This window comes from Stegostoma tigrinum, chromosome 45 (genome assembly GCF_030684315.1).
Source record: "Stegostoma tigrinum isolate sSteTig4 chromosome 45, sSteTig4.hap1, whole genome shotgun sequence".
In the NCBI taxonomy this organism is placed as follows: domain Eukaryota; kingdom Metazoa; phylum Chordata; class Chondrichthyes; order Orectolobiformes; family Stegostomatidae; genus Stegostoma; species Stegostoma tigrinum.
In genome coordinates, this window is record NC_081398.1 from 1,946,743 (window position 1) to 1,968,320 (window position 21,578).

Consider the following 21,578-nt stretch of genomic DNA (forward strand, 5'->3'; position numbering starts at 1 on the left):
GCTCCCCCCCCGCGCGCCGCACGGACAGGCAGCGCGCGCGCTCCCACGCACAGCCAAGCAGCGTGCGCGCCACCGACGACGGAGGGCGAGTGTTGAGGGGGCGGGGCGGGGGAGAGATTTTGGGTTGAAGGGAAAATGGAGTGGATTGGGGTGAATGGGGTTGAGAGAGATATGGGAGGGCGGAGTGAGGGGAAATGGGGTGGGGTGGGGTGGAGGGCGGAGTGAGGGGAAATGGGGTGGGGTGGGGTGGAGGGCGGAGTGAGGGGAAATGGGGTGGGGTGGAGGGCGGAGTGAGGGGAAATGGGGTGGGGTGGAGGGCGGAGTTAGGGGAAATGGGGTGGGGTGGAGGGCGGAGTGAGGGGAAATGGGGTGGGGTGGAGGGCAGAGTTAGGGAAATGGGGTGGGGTGGAGGGCGGAGTTAGGGAAATAGGGTGGGGTGGAGGGCGGAGTGAGGGGAAATGGGGTGGGGTGGAGGGCGGAGTGAGGGGAAATGGGGTGGGGTGGAGGGCAGAGTTAGGGAAATGGGGTGGGGTGGAGGGCAGAGTGTGGGAAATGGGGTGGGGTGGAGGGCGGAGTTAGGGGAAATGGGGTGGGGTGGAGGGCGGAGTGAGGGGAAATAGGGTGGGGTGGGGTGGAGGGCGGAGTGAGGGGAAATGGGGTGGGGTGGGGTGGAGGGCGGAGTGAGGGGAAATGGGGTGGGGTGGAGGGCGGAGTTAGGGAAATGGGGTGGGGTGGAGGGCGGAGTGAGGGGAAATGGGGTGGGGTGGAGGGCAGAGTTAGGGAAATGGGGTGGGGTGGAGGGCGGAGTGTGGGAAATGGGGTGGGGTGGAGGGCGGAGTGAGGGGAAATAGGGTGGGGTGGGGTGGGGTGGAGGGCAGAGTGAGGGGAAATGGGGTGGGGTGGGGTGGAGGGCAGAGTGAAGGGAAATGGGGTGGGGTGGGGTGGGGTGGAGGGCAGAGTGAGGGGAAATGGGGTGGGGTGGGGTGGAGGGCAGAGTGAAGGGAAATGGGGTGGGGTGGGGTGGGGTGGGGTGGAGGGCAGAGTGAGGGGAAATGGGGTGGGGTGGAGGGCGGAGTTAGGGGAAATGGGGTGGGGTGGAGGGCGGAGTGAGGGAAATGGGGTGGGGTGGAGGGCGGAGTGAGGGGAAATGGGGTGGGGTGGAGGGCGGAGTGAGGGGAAATGGGGTGGGGTGGAGGGCAGAGTGTGGGAAATGGGGTGGGGTGGAGGGCGGAGTTAGGGGAAATGGGGTGGGGTGGAGGGCGGAGTGAGGGGAAATAGGGTGGGGTGGGGTGGAGGGCGGAGTGAGGGGAAATGGGGTGGGGTGGGGTGGAGGGCGGAGTGAGGGGAAATGGGGTGGGGTGGAGGGCGGAGTTAGGGAAATGGGGTGGGGTGGAGGGCGGAGTGAGGGGAAATGGGGTGGGGTGGAGGGCAGAGTTAGGGAAATGGGGTGGGGTGGAGGGCGGAGTGTGGGAAATGGGGTGGGGTGGAGGGCGGAGTGAGGGGAAATAGGGTGGGGTGGGGTGGGGTGGAGGGCAGAGTGAGGGGAAATGGGGTGGGGTGGGGTGGAGGGCAGAGTGAGGGGAAATGGGGTGGGGTGGGGTGGGGTGGGGTGGAGGGCAGAGTGAGGGGAAATGGGGTGGGGTGGAGGGCGGAGTTAGGGGAAATGGGGTGGGGTGGAGGGCGGAGTGAGGGAAATGGGGTGGGGTGGAGGGCGGAGTAAGGGAAATGGGGTGGGGTGGAGGGCAGAGTGTGGGAAATGGGATGGGGTGGAGGGCAGAGTGTGGGAAATAGGGTGGAGAGGAGAGTGGAGTGTGGGAAATGGGGTGGGGTGGAGGGTGGAGTGTGGGAAATGGGGTGGGGTGGAGGGTGGAGTGTGGGAAATGAGGTGGAGTGGAGGGTGGAGTGTGGGAAATGGGGTGGGGTGGAGGGCGGAGTGACGGAAATGGGGTGGGGTGGAGGGTGGAGTGTGGGAAATGGGGTGGGGTGGAGGGTGGAGTGTGGGAAATGAGGTGGAGTGGAGGGTGGAGTGTGGGAAATGGGGTGGGGTGGAGGGTGGAGTGACGGAAATGGGGTGGGGTGGATGGCAGAGTGTGGGAAATGGGGTGGGGTGGAGGGCGTAGTGTGGGAAATGGGGTGGAGGAAGGGCGGAGTGAGGGAAATGGGGTGGAGGAAGGGCGGAGTGAGGGAAATGGGGTGGAGCAAGGGGGGAGTGTGGGAAATGGGGTGGGGTAGAGGAAGGGCGGAGTGAGGGAAATGGGATGGAGCAAGGGGGGAGTTTGGGTGGATTAGATGGGGTGGAAGGAGTGTGGTGTGCGTAAATAGAGTAGAAGTGTTTAGAGTGGAGTAAATGGTGTGGAAGGAGGGTGAGCTGAGCTGGTAGGTGTCACTCAGAAGGGTGAAGTCGGAATGTGGGTTCTAGCAGAGTTGATTGGACCAAATGAAGAAGGAATATTGCAGTAGAAGGATTGGGGATTAAATATGGGACAGATGAAAATGTGGGAAACCAGTAGGGCCCCACTTCAAGCATTGGGACGTTTGGAGAGACTCCATCAGCCCCAACAATTCAACAACGTATGCTTCTGTTCCCTGGAGTTTAGAAGGTGAGTGGTCAATTTAAAGATTTCAAGGTATTAAAGAGAACTAGTAGATGAGTGAAACTGTTTCCACTGGTTGTCAAGTGTGGGAGTGGGAGCAAGGTCAACAAAGATCAGAGCCTGACCTTTCAGGAGTGTAACTACAGAAATATACGCACAAAAAGGGTGGAAGAAGTTTGGGGATAATGGGAACTGCAGATGCTGGAGAATCCAAGATAACAAAGTGTGGAGCTGGATGAACACAACAGGCCCAGCAGCATCTCAGGAGCACAAAAGCTGACGTTTCAGGCCTAGACCCTTCATCAGAGAGACCTCTGATGAAGGGTCTAGGCCCAAAGCGTCAGCTTTTGTGCTCCTGAGATGCTGCTTGGCCTGCTGTGTTCATCCAGCTTCACACTTTATTATCTTGGAAGAAGTTTGGAATGCTTTTCTTTGATAGTGAGGTAAGACCAACAGCCCTTGATATCAAGGCTGCATTTAACAGAGAGTGTCTTAAATGATCTCTAGCAAAATTGGAGTCAGTGGGAATCAGAAGGAAACTCCATTGTTGTAGTCATATAGGAAAATGGATGTGGTTGTTGGAGGTCCGTCATCTCAGCTCCAGGACATCTCTGCTGGATTTCCTCAGGGTAGTGTACTCGGCGCAACCATTTTCAGATGCTTCGTCAATGACTTTCCCTCCATCATAAGGTCAGAAGTACGGGTGTTTGCCGATAATTACACAATGTTCAGCACCATGTGCGACTCCTCAGATACTGAAGCAGTCCATGTTTAAATGCAACTAGACCTTGACATTGTCCAGGCTTGAGCTGCAAAGTGGCAAGTGACATTCATGCCACACAAATACCAGGCAATGACCATCTCCAATAAGACAATCTAACCTTTGCTTCATGACAGCCAATGGCATTACCACCACTGAATCCCCCACTATCCACATCCTGGGGTAACCATTGACCAAAATTGAACTGGACTCACCACGTAAACACACAGTGGCTACAAGAACAGGTCAGACACTAGGAATACTGCCGCGTGTAACTCCCCTCCTGACTCCCCCACAAAGCCTGTCCTACCATCAACAAGGCACAAGGCAGGAGGGTGAGGGAATACTCCCCACTTGCCCCTGGATGGGGTCAGCCCCAACAACACTCAAGAAGCTCAACACCATCCAGGACAAAGCAGCCCCCTCTTGATTGGCACCACATCCACAAACATCCCACTCCCTCCGCACCGTCGCTCAGTCGCAGCAGTGTGTACCATCTACAAGATGCACTGCAGAAATTCACCAAAGGTCCTCAGGCAGCACCTTCCAAACCCACAATCACTTCCATCTAGAAGGACGAGGGCAGCAGGTACATGGGAACGTCACCTCCCGCAAGCTCCTCTCCAAGCCTTATTTAGAAATATATCCCCGTTACTACAGTGTCACTGCGTCAAAATCCTGGAATTCCCTCCCTAAGGGACACTGTGGGTCTACCTACTGCGCACATACTGCAGTGGTTCAAGAAGGCATCTCATCCCCACCTTCTCAAGGGAGGCAACTAGGGACGAGGTAATAAACGCTGGACAAGCCAGCAATCCCACTTCCCACAAAGGAAATGAAAAAGAATTAATTTTATACCCGAGTTTGACTGGTTTTTGTTCACAGAATGAGATTGTTTGGCCCACTCTGCTTACACCAATTCTATTCCCTCGCACCAATCCTTACCTTCGCCCCATTTCTATCCACATAATCATCCAATGTCCTTCTTGGATATCTCAAATGAATCTGCCTCCACCACATTTCTAGGGAGTGTGTTCCATCCCCTAACTACTTGCTCCATGAACAAGTTTTTTTTTCTGCCATCATCGTGTGCACTTCATGTTACATCATGTTATCAACGTAACATTGACTGAGGTACGAATGAAACTGTAAGGTAGGTGCAGTTAGGTCACAGATCAGCCAATGTAAGTTGGATGATGGTAGAGGGATTCGAGGAGCTGAATAGCCATCTCCTGCCATATCCTGTGTTTTGGACTCAGAATGATTCTAGGTTGGGGGTGACAGTTCCTGGAATTCCCTCTCTAATAGCATCACCCCACAGCACGTGGACCGCAATGGTTCAAGAAGGCAGCTCATTACCACCTTCTCAAGTGGGGCACCTAGGGACGGGGCAATAAATGCTGGGTCTCGCCAGCAACGCCCACATCCCACAAATGAATAGAAAAAAAATTACCTTGCAACCTCTCCCAACACTGTTACTGCTCCCTAGACAAGGGGAGCTGGAATTCTGAGCGATGTCCTGTCAGTGAGCTGGGCATCTGGTTTGTGTTGCAGAGAGATGCCAACTAAATGGGTTCAAATCCCACATCGGCTGAGGGTTCCCCTGAAGGGTTGTCTTCCTCAACCTGTTCCCCCCTCCTGAGCTGTGGTGACCCTCAGGTTCAGCCACCACTAGTCATCTCTTGTCTGTCACTGAGATGAGAAAGCACTGCCAGCCAGGAGATGGGGAGAGAGAACAGAAGCGTCATCCTCCATCCTGTTGTAGTCAGGAGCATTAACATCAGATGGCAGCAAAGTTCCAGGACAGGAGCAGAGACAGCACTCTCTTTTTTAATCGGTTGTGACCATCTGCTGCGCTGAGCTGTGTTGTGTTGGTGGGAAAACAAGTGTGTTTTCTATTAACTGTTACACCCAAAACAATCTTGGAGCTCTGCCTGTCCAAGGCAGAGGGGCACCTAGCTCCGGGAGTGAACACAATGCTCTCAATGATTAGGGTGGACAGTTTGCTTTAGACGTGGGTGAGGCTATTCAACGGGTCACAAGGAGTGTACATGAAAAGATTCGCTATTGGAAGTGATAATGGGAACTGCAGATGCTGGAGAATCCGAGATAATAAAATGTGAGGCTGGATGAACACAGCAGGCCAAGCAGCATCTCAGGAGCACAAAAGCTGACGTTTCAGGCCTAGACCCTTCATCAGAGCTGATGATGAAGGGTCTAGGCCCGAAACGTCAGCTTTTGTGCTCCTGAGATGCTGCTGGGCCTGCTGTGTTCAGCCAGCCTCACATTTTATTATCTCGCTATGGGAAGTGATCTGTCTGACTGGTTGATTCGGGCCTCACGCCCCAGCACACGCATTCACCACCCTGCCACGGACACTTGCATCCGAAACATTCAGACGATAAACTGCATTTATTTAATGCCTCCATAATCATGCACCCCAAAAGCATCACAGAAGGGATTATCAAATCAAATTGAAGCCGTAGACCTACTTCAGGAGACATCAGGGCCACACGCATAGCAGCTCGATTGATGAGGTCAGTTTATAAGGAGGGTCTTAAGGAAAATAGAGAGACGGAGAGATTGGGGAGGGATCTCAGGTCCTAGGTAGTCTGAAGGCATGGCTGCAAATGGTAGGCCACTTGGAAGTGAATAGATCTCAGAGGGCTGTAGGATCTGGTGGAGGTTAGAGAAAGGAAGGAGGTGAGGCCACAGAGAATTTTCATGGAAAGAAAGACAGTCTAATGCAAGACAACAGTTCACTGTAACTGAGGACCTCTGTTGCCAAGGGAGAGAGGCACTGTCAGAGGATCAGTGCTAAGGAAGCGGGCACTGTCAGAGAGTCAGTGGTGAGGGAGGACCGTATTGGCAGAGGGTCAGCGCCGAGGGAGTGGTGCACTGTCAGAAGGTCAGCACTGAGGGTGGGGACAGTACTGGAGGGTCAGTGCCGAGGGAGAGCAACGTTGTCGGAGGGTCAGCACTGAGGGAGCACCGCACTGTAGGAGGGTCAGCACCAAGAGAGTGCCGCGCTGTCGGGGTGGTGGGGGGGGGGGGGGGGGGTCAGCACTAAGGGAGTGCCGCACTGTTGGAGGGTCAGTGCTGAGGGAGCGCCACGCTATCGGAGGGTCAGTGCCGCGGGAGTGGGCACTGTCGGAGGGTCACTGCTGAGGGAGTGGGCACTGTCGGAGGGTCACTGCTGAGGGAGTGGGCACTGTCGGAGGGTCACTGCTGAGGGAGTGGGCACTGTCGGAGGGTCAGTGCTGAGGGTGGGCACTGTCGGAGGGTCAGTGCTGAGGGAGCGGGCGCTGTCAGAGGGTCAGCGCTGAGGGAGTGCCGCACTGTCGGAGGGTCACTGCTGAGGGAGCGGGCCCTGTCAGAGGGTCAGTGCTGAGGGAGTGCCGCACTGTCGGAGGGTCAGTGCTGAGGGAGCGCTGCGCTGTCAGGGTGTTGGAGAACACTGGTACAATGGGATAAAATATGTCCCTTAAGCAACATTGTGAAAAACAGATGGTCTGGATTGTTCCCAAAGTCCTGTTTGTGGGGGCTGTCTGTGCTCTTAAGTGTCATTCACCCTCCATCATTGTAACAGTGACTTCATTCCAGCTGTTCACTGGCTGTAAAATGATTTGGGGCACCCATGGTGTGAACAGTCAGGACTCAAGCTTTTAGATCGATCTTAGGAGTTGGGGTAACTTTCGACATTTGGATGACATTTTGCCCTTGCAGTGTGACCTCTTGGATGATCTTACAAGCTGTAAACACAGCCGTGTGTTTGCCAACATTTGCTGAGCTGAAAGCGGGACAGGTGTGTTTGTGAGAGTGTTGGAGGATTGCCAGTTTGTTTGAGGAGAGATTGGGTGGGGCTAGACAGGTAAAAGTCATAGCTCTGAAAAACTGAAACGTACCAATTTTAATTGGACAGTTTTTCAATCAGGGAAGCAAGCCTTCTGGAGAAAGCTAAGAAAGTGGAGTCAAGAACAATCAGATCAGCCAAGGTCTCTTTGAAAGGTGGAGCACACCTGATGGGCTGAATGGCCTATTTCTGTCCCTGTATCTTATTAGCACTACAGGCAGTCCCTAATATACAGACATCCAACTTATGAAAGCTTGTACTTATGATTGAGATTCCATATTAATATTAATTTTAAAGATCCATGCTTGTGAATGATTATTTTACATCATACTGTGCTGTGCTCCAACGTGTGTACAAATTGATTTACGAGTGCACTCAAGAACTGGATCTATTCATAACCAGGGCACCGCCTGTATACTACTGTCTCTCCTAAACATGAATCCTGACCGTGAAACCGTTGTTGATTGTTGTAAAAACCCATTTGCTTCACTGAGGTCCTTCAGGGAAGGAATTCCACTGTCTTTACCTGGTCTGGCCTGCGCAGACACGTAACCCAGTGTGAAGAAGGATCCTGACCCGAAACATCAGCTTCCCTGCTCCTCTGATGCTGACTGGCCTGCTGTGTTCCTCTAGCTCCACTCTGTGTTATCTATGATTGGCTCTTAACTGCCCTGTGTAAAGTTCAAGCGTACCATTCAAATTCAGAGGCATTAGAGATGACTAACACATGCGAGTTTAGCCAGTGACACGCTTCAACCCATGAAAGAATAAAATAATCAGTGGCCACAGGATAATTTTACATACCACAGGAGAGGGCAGGCTTTTGAACTGCAAATTAGAGGAGAAAATCCTGTCAGTGCAGATAATGCTTTTCCCCTGATTTGGAAGGAAACATATCCCCAGACACTCACCCTGACTTTCGGTAGAGTTACCACATTTGGAAGGTGGATCATAGCTGACTTAAATACTGTTTGCAGCTTGGGAATAGGCAATGATTATTACAGAGGTCAGGAATGGTTGCTAAATGCCCCTGGTCTCTCACAGGGACAATTTGAATCATAGACTCGGACACAGGGCCTGATGATGAAGGCTGGAATTGCTGTGCCTAGCCTGATAGCTCCTTGCTGTGTTTGAGTTGACCTGAGAGAGGAGTTATCCGAAGGCTGAGGCAGGACCTCAGCTGACCCTGTCCCTAAGAGTAGCATGAGAGTGGGTGAGCAGACTGCAGGATGAAGCAGTTCCTGTACCAGATGGAGTGTTTGACCCTTCCTCGTGGAGGGTACGAGGATTAATCAGGGACCAGCTTTAAACTGAGCGGATTACAGGGATCAGCGATCCTGTCTCTGTAGCAAATGTACTCTCCCATAGCACCCAGCAGAGTGGAGTGAGAAGGTTGTGTCAAGGACGGGAGGAAATGTTCCATCATAATTCCTCAATTAAATTGCTCGGGGGACACAGCTCTTCACCTTCCAGCGGTACCCCAAACATGACAATGAAACCCTCCTTCAATAGGACTACCAAATACAGCCTGCTGTTGCTTAGAACAGATTTAAAAGAATAACTGAGTGTTGTTATTAACATGTGCCAAGCAGAATTAGAAGGCACTGAGATCAAACCGCATTGTAGAGAATTGGGGGTATCATGCAGTGAGAGAGCCATAGCTCCGAGGCAACGCACTGTCAAATGGCCAGTGCTGAGGGGAAGTGCAGTACTGTCGGAGGGTCAGTGCTGAGGGACTGGGCACTGTCGGAGGGTCAGTGCTGAGGGAGTGCCGCACTGTCGGAGGGTCAGTGCTGAGGGAGCGCCGCACTGCCCGAGGGTCAGTGCTGAGGGAGTGGGCACTGTCGGAGGGTCAGTGCTGAGGGAGCGCCGCACTGTTGGAGGGTCAGCGCTGAGGGAGCGCCGCACTGTCGGAGGGTCAGTGCTGAGGGAGCGGGCACTGTCGGAGGGTCAGTGCTGAGGGAGTGGGCACTGTCGGAGGGTCAGTGCTGAGGGAGCGCCGCACTGTTGGAGGGTCAGGACTCAGGGAGCGCCGCACTGTCGGTGGATCAGTGCTGAGGCACACCATGCTGTCGGAGGGTCAGCACTGAGGTAGCACTGCACTGTAGGAGGGTGAGTGATGAGGGGGTGAGCCCTGTGGACAGTGGTGCTGTAGGTGAGGCACGAAGTGAAGCCCTGCCTGCTGTCTCAAGTGGATGTAACGGGTTCTGCAGTGACCATTTCACCGACAGATTTGGGGAGATTCCCCTCAGAGTCCTCGGATTGTTCATTCTCCTGAACCAGCAGTAGAAAAGCAGATGAAGTAGTCAGTATCATCATGTTGCTTGTGGGATCATGCTGTGCCAATGTCAGCTGCTATGTCTCCCGTGTTGCAGCAGGGATCACTATTCAAACGCAGTTAGTAAGCCATTGACTGTAAAGTGCTGTGCAACATGCTGAGGTGGCGAAAGGTGCTAGAGGAATGCACGACTTGCGTTGTTGTTGGGGTTGGGTTATTGAGGTGAAAGCTAATATTCTGGTTGGGAGGCAGCCTGGTGTTTAAACAGAATTTATCCCCCTTGACTCTGCTGCCTCTGCTATCTGTGCTCTTTTATCGCCCTTGCTCATAATTCATTTATATCAAAGGACCAAATTAATGTATTCGTTATGGGATTGCAGTGGCTGATTGACAGCTGCCTGTCTTTCTGGCTTCTAACATCGTTGTCGCAGCTTTCAGAAGCTTACTGCAGGACTTAGCATTTGGAGATTCAGAATTTGTATTTCGAGCCACCCAACTTTGCTGTCCTACTTCTTTTTCCCTTGCAATCTCTAAATTGCTGCACACCATTTGAAATCAAAATCTTGGCCTCGAAATGCCTTCTTCAATTTTTTTTTTGGAGCTCTATAAGCATAGCCATTGAATACAAGAAGCTGGAAAGCTGCACTAAACAGTCAGCTAAAATTCCAGTGTTACCCTGCAATTCTAGGTAAATAGAGCAGGCCTTTGATTGAGTTCAGTACCCCCATCCAAAAGGGCACTGGATGGTGTGCAGTGGTATGGGATCAAGGCAAGAGATTGGCACTGGGTCGTGGAGTCAGCGCAGATACAATGGGCCAAATGGTCTCCCTTTGCACTGCAGTAGATCTGTGATTTGAGACTGCTGTGCCAAAGTCATAGAGCTATACAGCACAGAAACAGATACTTCAATCCAACTCGTCTGTGCTGACCAGTTAATTAATCCAGTCCCATTTACCAGCTTTTGGCCCATATTCCTCTAAAAGCTTCCTCTTCATGCCCCCATCCAGATCCCTTTTAAATGCTGTAACTGTACCAGCCCCCACCATCTCCTCTGGCAGCTCATTCCATACACGCACCACCTTCTGTGTGAAAAATTTGCCCCTCAGGTCTCTTTTTAATCTTTCCCCTCTCACCTTAAACTGATACCCCTCTAGTTTTGGAGGCACCCCCCTGGGGAAAAGTTCTTGGCTTTTCACCCTATCCATGCCCCTCATGATTTTATAAACCTCTGTAAGTTCACCCCTCAGCCTATTCTGCGTCTCCCTGTAACTCAAACCCTCTAACTCTGGCAATACTCTTGTAAATCTTTTCTGAACATTTCCAGATTATGGCTGCTCGTCTAACTCTGTGCTATTTTCTTGCACAATTTTTGGTGCCATTAACATGTGGCAATCTGCTTATTTCAGTCTCAAACACACTCAGTGATGGACTCACCACAACCTCTGGGGAAGCGCATTCCTGGGATTTACTGGCCTCAGCGAAGAAATTTCGCCTCTTCTCAGTCCAGACTGATCAGACCCTTATCCTGTGATGGTGTCTGCTGGTACTGCATCCTTTAAAAAGGGTGAGAAAGTGCAGGAGAGGATGCAGAGGAGATTTGGCAGAATGGAACCAGAGTGAGGGTCTTCAATGACATGGGGAGACTGGAGTTAGTCTCCTTATGTAAAACCATGTTGACCACTTTCTTGAGCTTGTACCGCATTTCAAGAAGATCAAGATTTGATTTGATTTATTATTGTCACATGTACCTGGGTACAGTGAGAAGTTTGGTTTTGCATGCAGTATAGGCAGATCACACCATACAAAGTGCATTAGGGTAGTAGAGCAGAGTGAGGAATACAAGGTTATGGCTGCAGAGAAGGTGCACAAAGAACAAGGCCAATATTAGACTTGAAAGGTCCATTTCCAAAGTCTAATACCAGCAGGGAGTAAGCTGTTCTTCAAAGTGTTGGTGTGTTTGTTTAAGCTTCTGCATCTTCTGCCCAATGGAAGAGATTATGACCGGGGCAGGGTGGTGGTCTTTGATGATGTTGGCTGCTTTCCCGAGGCAGTGAGAAGTAGAAATGGAGTCAGTGGAAGGGAGGTTGGCTTGCATGATGGACGGGGCTGCGTTCACAACTCTCTGTAGTTTCTTGCGGTCCTGGACAGAACAGTTGCCGTACCAAGCAGTGATGCACCCAGATAGAATGCTTCCTGTGGTACATCGATGAAAATTGATAAGCGTCTTTACAGACATGCCGAATTTCCTTAGCCTCCTAAGGAATTAGAGGCGTTGTTGTGCCACCTTGACCATCATATGAACATAGGTGGACCAGGACAGATTGTTGGTGATCATCATTCTGAGGAAGTCAACGTTCTCAACCATCTGCACCTCATCGCCACAGATGCAGACAGGGTGTCCCCTTCACTCTGCTTCCTGAAGTCGATGAGCAGCTCTTTAGCTTTGCTGAAATTAGTTATCTTCATACCTTGCCACCAAGCAGTCTGTCTCTTTCCTGTATTCTGTTTCGTCATTGTTTGGTATCAGGTCTACAAGGGTGGTGTGGTCAGCGAACTTGTGGATGGAATGAGGATGCAGTTTGGCCACACAGTCATGAAAGGAGGGGGAGTATAATGAGGGAGTGTGTGCGCAGCCTTGCAGGGTGCCTGTGTTGAGGATTACCATGGAGGAGGAGTTGATGCCTATTCTCACTGTTTGCTGATGACTGACCTGATCTGGTCTCAACTCCACTTTCTGACTCCCCTCCATAATCCTTAACTCCCTCGTCAACCTAAAATCTGTCTAACACAGCTAACATAGTATGGAGCTGCGGGAGCAGAGCAGGCCAGGCAGCATCAGCGGAGCAGGAAGGTTGATATTTTGGGAAGGACCTGGCCTGCAGTGTTCCTGCAGCTCCACACTATGTGTTGCAACTGACTCCAGCATCAGCAGTTCTTACTATCTCTATCTAACTCAGCCTTGATCTATTCAGTGACCCAGCATCCTTCGCTCTGAGCGAGAGAATTCCAAAACTAAACAATCCTCCCAGAGAATAAATGAGATGAGGGCATCGCTGGCTAGGTCAGCATTTATTGCCCATCCCTAATAGCCCAGAGTGCCATTTAGGAGTCAATCACCTTGCTGTGATTCTGGAGTCACACATAGACCAGAATGGGTAAGGACAGCATTTTCCTTCCCTGAAGGATATTGATGAACAGATGAGTTTTCCCAACAATTGATAACAGTTTTGTGGTCATCATTAAACTCCTAATTCCAGATTTGTTTTTTTTTAATTCAATTTCCACCATTTACCATAGTGACATTCGAACCCTGGTCCCCAGAACATTATCTGGGTCTCTGGATTAATAGCCTAGCAATATTGCCACAAGATCATCACCTCCCCCAAATTCTTTCTCGTTTCCTAAATTTCCTCTTAAATGGGAACCAAAAGAACTACAGATGCTGGAAATCAGAGGCTATCAAACCTCCGAGCTCAGCTAACACACCAACATCTACAATTCTCTGATGAACGGTCTAGGCCCAAAACGTCAGCTTTTGTGCTCCTGAGATGCTGCTTGGCCTGCTGTGTTCATCCAGCTCCACACTTTGTTATCTTGGATTCTCCAGCATCTGCAGTTCCCATTATCCTTGACCCCAAGCTACAAATCTTCACTCAAACCCTGAATGTGTTACCTATCTCTAGTTGCCCCTTGAAATGTATGTATTGGCTGCCCATTCCAGAGGGAGTCAACCACAGTGTTGGTCTGGAGTCCCATGAGGGTTAGACCGGGTAAGGGTGGCAGATATCCTTCCCCAAAAGGGACATCAGTGAACCAGATGGGTTTTTACAGCAACCAACATGGTCACAGCCACCAATTTTTTTATTCACTAATGGGATGAGGGCATCACTGCCCAGGCAGCATTTATTGCCCATCCCTAATTGCCCAGATGGCCTTTCAGAGTCAGCCACATTTCTGTGAGTCAGGAGTCACATGTAGGCCAGACCAGGTAAGGATGACAGTTTCCTTCCACAAAGGGCATTAGTGACCCAGATGGGTTTTTCCAACAATGGATTCACGGTCATCATTAGATTCTTAATTCCAGATATTTTTATTGCGTTCAAAGTCCACCATCTGCCGTGAAAGAATTCGAACCTGGGTCCCCAGAACTTTACCTGGGTCTCTGGATTAACAGTCTAGCAATTATACCACTAGGGCATTGCCATTAAGTTAGCCTTTAACTCCAGATTTTGTTTGTTTTAAATTTCACCATCAACCACAGTGAGATTCAAACCCAGGTGGCCCAGATATCAGGGTACTGGACCAGTGACATTGCTGACATGCCACCTCATCCTCAATTCTTTCAAACTCTGATGAAGCCCAGCTGGTTCAACCAATCTGCTATGGACAAGGTCCGTTATCCCAGGAATCAGTTGAGCAAACCTTCTCCGAATTGTCCCCAGCGCAAAAGGGGATCCCTCCTGAAGTGGGGACATCCCAGAGCTGAAGCTGCCGGCGACTGGCCTGGAAGAAGATGGTGCCTCTCCCTGGGTTGTAGCTGGTAAATGAATCTTTGGTGTACTGTGCAAGACAAGGAAGCCATGTTAATTGTCCGAGAGCAGAGGACAAAGAAACGGGCAAAAAAAAGGAGATGCTTTCGCAGACAAAGCGTTGGCACGCAGGTTCTGTAGGATCGAGCAGTTTAATTAAACAGGTCTCCTCTTATAATCTGCGCCTTGGTTTCACTGCTTGTGAATAGAAGGTATTGTTGGAAATATGGCTGTATGACCTCACACGTTTCATTAAATCCCAACTTGTCAGCTCTTGTCCACCCTGGTCACGTGAAAAGGCTTTTTCTTAGGTTTCCAGAATACCTCTTACATAACTGTGCTTGCTTTATTTAATTTTCTTTCACTCGACATTCTGAAAGAAGGAGTTAGGTTCCTCCAGAGTCTTTCACTTGTGATGAAGCCCTCCTTTTGAGTTGTAGTATATACTGCTGTAATGTACAAGTAACTTGTACTTAAGCTCCTCCAGGCCCTAATCATAGCCGAGGTCACTGCTTTCTTGTCAGTGGATAAATATTGGTCGAAAGGCACAAGGCAGAACAACCCCAGCTCTTTGAGGAGCCCCCCTACAACTTCTTGTGTCCGCCTGACAGTGCAGAGAGTGCCACAGTTTGAATTCTCATCTTAAAGAAATCACATTCGACATCATGGCACTCCCTCAGCACTGACCCTCCGACAGTGCAGCGCTCCCTCAGCACTGACCCTCCAACAGTGCGGCACTCCCTCAGCACTGACCCTCCGACAGTGCAGCGCTCCCTCAGCACTGACCCTCCGACAGTGCGGCGCTCCCTCAGCACTGACCCTCCGACAGTGCGGCACTCCCTCAGCACTGACCCTCCGACAGTGCAGCGCTCCCTCAGCGTTGATCCTACATCAGTGCAACGCTCCCTCAGCACTGACCCTCCAACAGCGCCATGCTATAAGCCTGTGCTCAGGACTGAATATTGTGAAATGTGCACACAGAAGTGAGGACAATACTCAGTCAGCCACAACCTAAGTTACTAATATCCATGGCCCTCACCTTATCATATGTTTTGTAGGAGTCTGTAAAAATGGAGAACAGGGACACATTGATGTGAGGACAGGTTTTTCTGATGGTTCACAATGAATGGCAGCATTTGTTCACATTTTCCATTGGGAGTGTTTGCATAGCACTGAGGCACTCAAATAGATTCAGGCTTCCTGTCATCAGTTTAATTCCCTCCCATTGTCTGTTGTGATGAATTATTGAGTGTATGTGATATTGTCCTGCTGGGTGGGGGCCGGGGGTGTCGTAGGTAGTGTGAGGCAGGAAAGCCCACTCGTTTTGTGTGACAGTACACAGACTCCAGATAGGTCCACCTCCAAGACAAGAAGGGAATTTACCCTTAGTTTCCCAATAGTCGCAGACTGGCAGCACCTCACTTTTAAAACTCGTGTCCTTCATTTAGAGTCTTTTCATGGTTTCATCCCTGTCTCTCCAGTGTGCAACCCCCATAATCTCTTCTAATTCCAGTTTCTTGACCATCCCCAGATTCCCATCGGTCTACACCCCAAGCACTGGAGTTCCCTCCTGAAATTTCTCCTCCTCCCACACTCTCTTTGTCAATCTCTCTTTCTCTCTCACTTCCTTTCTCTTTCACTTCCTCTCTCTCCGTCTCTCACTTTTTTCTCCTCCTTCCTTTCTTTGACTTTGCCTCTCTTGCCCTCTTTTCCTCTCTCACTGTATCTCAGTTCCTTTCACTTTCTCTCTCTCTTTCTGTGTCTCTCTTTTTCTACGATCTCTTCTCTTGTTCGGTTTCTTTCTATCACTTTGTCTTTCTCTCTCTCTCACCCTCTCTGTCTCGTCCTCTGTCTGTCTTGGCCTTGCTCTCTCTTTCTCCCCTTCTCTTTCTCCCTTTCTTTAACTTTCTCTATTTCTCTCTCTCCCTATCCTGTTCTCCATCCTTCTTTATTTCTCTCTCTCTTTCTGTCTCTCTCTGGTCTTTGAAGACAGTCCTTAAACCAACCACTCTGATTGCACTTTCAATAGCAAATATCTCCTCCTGTGACTGGGTACCAGCTTTTTATCTGACAACAGTATCAGGTGCAGGTAGATATTGGAGGAATTCGCATGATACTTGTAAAGCTCTTGATTAAATTTCTTGTCACGACTACCCTGCTTGACTCAGTTGAGAGCTGTAGTTTGTGACCAAGGCCCCCGGCCCAGGCCCAGACCAGTTAGTCTCAGCTGTAGTATCACAGTTCGTCTCTGTCTGCAGCCCTCCCCTTCTGCCTGGACCAACTGAATGTTAATGAAAATCAATTCCTCCCCCCATCTCCATCTCCGCATCCATCTTTTTCTACCTCCACCTATATCTTTAACTCCATTTTCCCCCATCCATCTCTCGCCCTCCTTCCTCTCCATCTCTCGCTCTCGTCCCTCTCCATCTCTCACCCGCACCCTCATCCCCCCTCCATCTCACGCCCTCGTCCCCCCTCCATCTCTCACCCTCATCCCCCTTCCACCTATTGCCCTCATCTCCCTCCGCCTTTTGCCTTCATCCCCCCTCCACCTCTCGCCCTCTTCCCCCTCTATCTCTTGCCCTCCTCCACCTCTATCTCTCACCCTCATCCCCTTCCATCTCTCGCCCTCATCATCCCCCATCTCTCGCCCTTGTTCCACCCTCCGTCTCTCGCCATCGTCGCCCTTCTGTCTCTTGCCCTCCACTCCAACAGTGTTGATTTTATTGATTGAGAAAGATCTTCTGGAATATAAGATAATAAAGTGTGAAGCTGGGTGAACACAGCATGCCAAGCAACATCTCAGGAGCACAAAAGCTGATGTTTCGGGCCTAGACCCTTCATCAGAGAGGGGGATGGGGAGAGGGTTCTGGAATAAATAGGGAGAGAGGGGGAGGCGGACCGAAGATGGAGAGAAAAGAAGATAGGTGGAGAGGAGGTAATAGGTGGGGAGGTAGGGAGGGGATAGGTCAGTCCAGGGAAGATGGACAGGTCAAGGAGGTGGGATGAGGTTAGTAGGTAGGAAATGGAGGTGCGGCTTGAGGTGGATGGAAGGGATGGGTGAGAGGAAGAACAGGTTAGGGAGGCAGAGACAGGCTGGGCAGGTTGTGTGATGCAGTGGGGGGAGGGGACGAACTGGGCTGGTTTTGGGATGCGGTGGGGGAAGGGGAGGTTTTTAAATCCTCATTGATACCATTGGGCTGCAGGGCTCCCAGGCGGAAAATGAGTTGCTGTTTCTGCAACCTTCGGGTGGCATCATTGTGGCACTGCAGGAGGCCCATGATGGACATGTCGTCTGAGGAATGGGAGGGGGAGTTAAAATGGTTGGCGACTGGGAGGTGCAGTTGTTTATTGCGAACCGAGCGGAGGTGTTCTGCACAGCGGTCCCCAACCCTCCGCTTGGTTTCCCCAATGTAGAGGAAGCCACACCGGGTACAATGGATACAGTATACCACATTGGCAGATGTGCAGGTAAACATCTGCTTGATATGGAAAGTCATCTTGGGGCCTGGGATGGGGGTGAGGGAGGAGATGTGGGGGCAAGTGTAGCATTTCCTGCGGTTGCAGGGGAAGGTGCCGGGTGTGGTGGGGTTGGAGGGCAGTGTGGAGCGAACAAGGGAGTCACGGAGAGAGTGGTCTCTCCGGAAAGCAGACAAGGGTGGGGATGGAAAAATGTCTTGGGTGGTGGTGTCGGATTGTAGATGGCGGAAGTGTCGGAGGATGATGCGTTGTATCCGGAAGTTGGTGGGGTGGTGTGTGAGAACAAGGGGGATCCTCTTTGGGCGGTTGTGGCAGGGGCGGGGTGTGAGGGATGTGTTGCGGGAAATGCGGGAGATGCTGTCAAGGGCGTTCTCGACCACTGTGGGGGAAAGTTGCGGTTGAAGAACTTGGACATCTGGGATGTGCGGGAGTGGAATGCCTCATCATGGGAGCAGGTGCGGCGGAGGCGAAGGAATTGGGAATAGGGGATGGAATTTTTGCAGGAGGGTGGGTGGGAGGAGGTGTATTCTAGGTAGCTGTGGGAGTCGATGGGCTTGAAATGGACATCAGTTACAAGCTGGTTGCCTGAGATGGAGACTGAGAGGTCCAGGAAGGTGAGGGATGTGCTGGAGATGGCCCAGGTGAACTGAAGGTTGGGGTGGAAGGTGTTGGTGAAGTGGATGAACTGTTTGAGCTCCTCTGGGGAGCAAGAGGCGGCGCTGATACAGTCATCAATGTAACGGAGGAAGAGGTGGGGTTAGGAGCCTGTGTAGGTGTGGAAGAGGGACTGTTCCACGTAACCCACAAAGAGGCAGGCATAGCTTGGGCCCATGCAGGTGCCCATGGCCATCCCCTTTGTCTGTAGGAAGTGGGAGGAATCAAAAGAGAAGTTGTTGAGGGTGAGGACGAGTTCGGCTAGGCGGATGGGGGTGTTGGTGGAGGGGGACTGGTCGGGCCTGCAGGACAGGAAGAAGTGGAGGGCCTTGAGGCCATCTGCATGCGGAATACAGGTGTATAGGAACTGGACGCCCATGGTGAAAATGAGGTGTTGGGGGCCAGGGAATTGGAAGTTCTGGAGGAGGTGGAGGGCGTGGGTGGTGTCATGGACGTAGGTGGGGAGTTCCAGGACCAAAGGGGAGAAAATGGAGTCCATATAGGTGGAGATGAGTTCGGTGGGGCAGGAACAGGCTGAGACAATGGGTCAACCAGGGCAGGCAGGTTTGTGGATTTTGGGAAGGAGATAGAAACGGTCCATGCGGGGTTGGGGAACAATGAGGTTGGAGGCTGTGGGTGGGAGGTCTGCTGAGGTGATGAATGGTGTTGGAGATGATGGTTTGGTACTCGGGGGTGGGGTCATGATCAAGGGGGCAGTAGGAGGAGGTGTTGGAGAGTTGGCGTTTGGCCTCGGCGATGTAGAGGTCAGTGCGCCAAACTACCACTGCGCCTCCCTTGTCTGCGGGTTTGATGGTGAGGTTGGGGTTGGAGCGGAGGGAGCGGACGGCAGCCCGTTCTGCGGGGGAGAGGTTGGAGTGGGTGAGAGGGGTGGAGAGGTTGAGGCAGTTAATGTCTCGACGGCAGTTGGAGATGAAGAGGTTGAGGGAGGGCAGGAGGCCTGGAATACAGTCTGTTTCTGAACAGATCACTGGAGAACCCCTCACCTTGAAAGAACTTGTGATTAGATCTCCACCTTTGGTTTCTTCAGCAGAAAGGGCCATTGTAAAACTCCAATTGTAACAATCAGACTCTCTCCCTCTGTTTCTCTCACACATCATATAATTCCTCCCTCAGCTGCAGCCTTTTTGATCATTCAAGTTTTATCATTTTAACACAGCGTCCGTACTGACCCATTCACAACCGTAGAAAGCTCTCTCCTCAGGTCAGAAGCAGAAAGACACTTACAACAAACATGTACAAGCTGAGAAAATATACCCTATCATGCTTGAAGCAGGCAGTGCTGTGTCCAACTCTGTATCCAACCCCGTGCTGTTCCTGTCCTGGGGAGTGATTGATAGGGAGCCAGTGTAGAGGGACCTTTACTCTGTACCTAACCCTGTGCTGCCCCTTGTCCTGGCAGTATTTGATGGGGGGACAGTGTAGAGGAAGCTTCACTCTGTATCTCACCCCGTGCTGCGGGGATTTGATGGGGTTCCTTCTGTCCATCAGATGGAGAAGCCTCATATTGCAGACAGAAAATGACAGAATGAAAATGGAAGCTGAATGGGTTCAAGCAGTTTGAAATGAAGCAGGGAGTGACAGACACACAAATGCACAGCAGGTTCAGTTCCTATAGTTACTGCTATCAATATTCAGGGATCATGAGTGAGCGAGAGTTGATGTGTTTCTCTCAGTTTACTTTCAGCTTACGTTTTCTCATGGGTCAGATCACAAGGTGCTTAATTTCCGTTTTCATTTCTGCTATATTTGAAAAGCAGCAAATTTAATCAAAGCAGCTCATTTAAACATTTGACTCCTGTGAGACTCTGTGTCCTATCTCAATAATGACACAAGGCTTAAAATTTCTCATTCTCCTCCGGTATGTGATTAAAATCTGTGTGCCTTATCTCTCCTTGATCAGACCGGATTTCCATTAAGATTCTAAAAGCATCTTGTGCAGAAGGTGACTGACTGTGTGGAGTTTGCACGTTCTCCCCATGTCTGTATGGGTTTCCTCCGGGTGCTCCGATTTCCTCCCACAGTCCAAAGATGTGCGGGTTAGGGTGGATTGGTCATGCTAAATTGCCCGTAGTGTTCAGGGATGTGTAGATTAGGTGGGTTATAGGGGGATGGGTTTGGGTGGATGCTCTGAGGGTCAGTGTGGACTTATTGGGCCGAAGGGCCTGTTCCCACACCATAGGGATTCTATGCTAAGTAACTCACCTCCTGACTCCCCAAACCCTTTCCACCATTGACAAGGCAGGAGGGTGAGGGAATACTCCCCACTTACCCTGAACGGGGGCATCTCCAACAACACTCAAGAATCTCAACACCATCCAGGACAAAGCAGCTCCCTTTTGATTGGCACCACATCCACAAACACCCCACTCCCTTCCCCCACCGACGCTCAGTCGCAGCAGTGTGTACCGTCTACAAGATGCACTGCAGAAATTCATGAAAGACCCTCAGGCAGCACCTTCCAAACCCATGGCCACTTCCATCCAGAAGAACAAGGGGAAGCAGAGACATGGGAACACAGCCCCCCTCCGAGCCACCCACAATTCTGACTTGGAGATATATTGCTGTAATATATTCAGTGTCGCTGGGTCAAAATCCTGGAATTCCCTCCCTAAGGGGAATTGTGGGTCTACCCACAGCGCATGGACTGCAGGAATTCAGGAAATCGCCTAACCACCGCCTTCTCAGGGGGAAATTAGGGACGGGCAATAAATGTTGGCTCAGCCAGCAAATGCCCACATCCCATGGGTGAATTTTAAAATAGTTTGCACTTCCGGAGGAGGCCAGAACTCGAGGCCATCTAAATGAGAGAATCCCTAATAAATCCAGTGGGGAATTAAGGAGAAGCCTCTTACCCCCCCTCCCCCAAGAGTTGCTCCGATAGGGAGTGGTCGAGGGGTACACTGGTGATTCATGGCAGTGGACAAGCTGGACATACATGCAACACAAGGAGAGGCTGATAATGTGAGGTAGAGAGGAGATGGGTGGGGCAGAATACAGGGCAGATGGGCCAAATGGCCTGGATCAGTGCTGTTTTACCAAAATGTCAGGATGCCATCGGCAGTGGATAATCCAGGGTCAGGTTTTGACGTGCCTGCACCAAGCTTGCCACACCACTGGAACACTGCTATTCCGAAATACATTTCTGAAGTTGATCCCACCATTTCTGAATCCTCAGAAAAGCTTGGAAGCCTTTCCCTTGGAATGGAAAATGTTTGGAATTGTAGGGGTTTTGCTCGATCAACTGAGGAGAAACTGTTCCCAGTGGCAGGAGGCTGAGGAACTAGAGGGACACAGATTGAGGTGGAGAGGAGGAAATTGATAGGGGACACGGTGGCTCAGTGGTTAACTACTGCTTCAAAGTACCAGGAACCTGGTTCGATTCCACCCTTGGATAAATGTCTGTATGGAG

General features: G+C 51.1%; 1 long non-coding RNA gene across 1 annotated transcript in view; it reads left to right on the forward strand.

Annotated features, from left to right (window-relative positions):
- Positions 1 to 2,290: 2,290 nt before the first annotated feature.
- LOC125448827 (uncharacterized) overlaps positions 2,291 to 21,578 on the forward strand; it is a 44,125-nt gene continuing 24,837 nt past the window's right edge. Inside the window, exon 1 of the long non-coding RNA XR_007246780.2 lies at positions 2,291 to 2,600. This is a non-coding gene — a long non-coding RNA (uncharacterized LOC125448827). The remainder of the gene's footprint in view (positions 2,601 to 21,578) is intronic.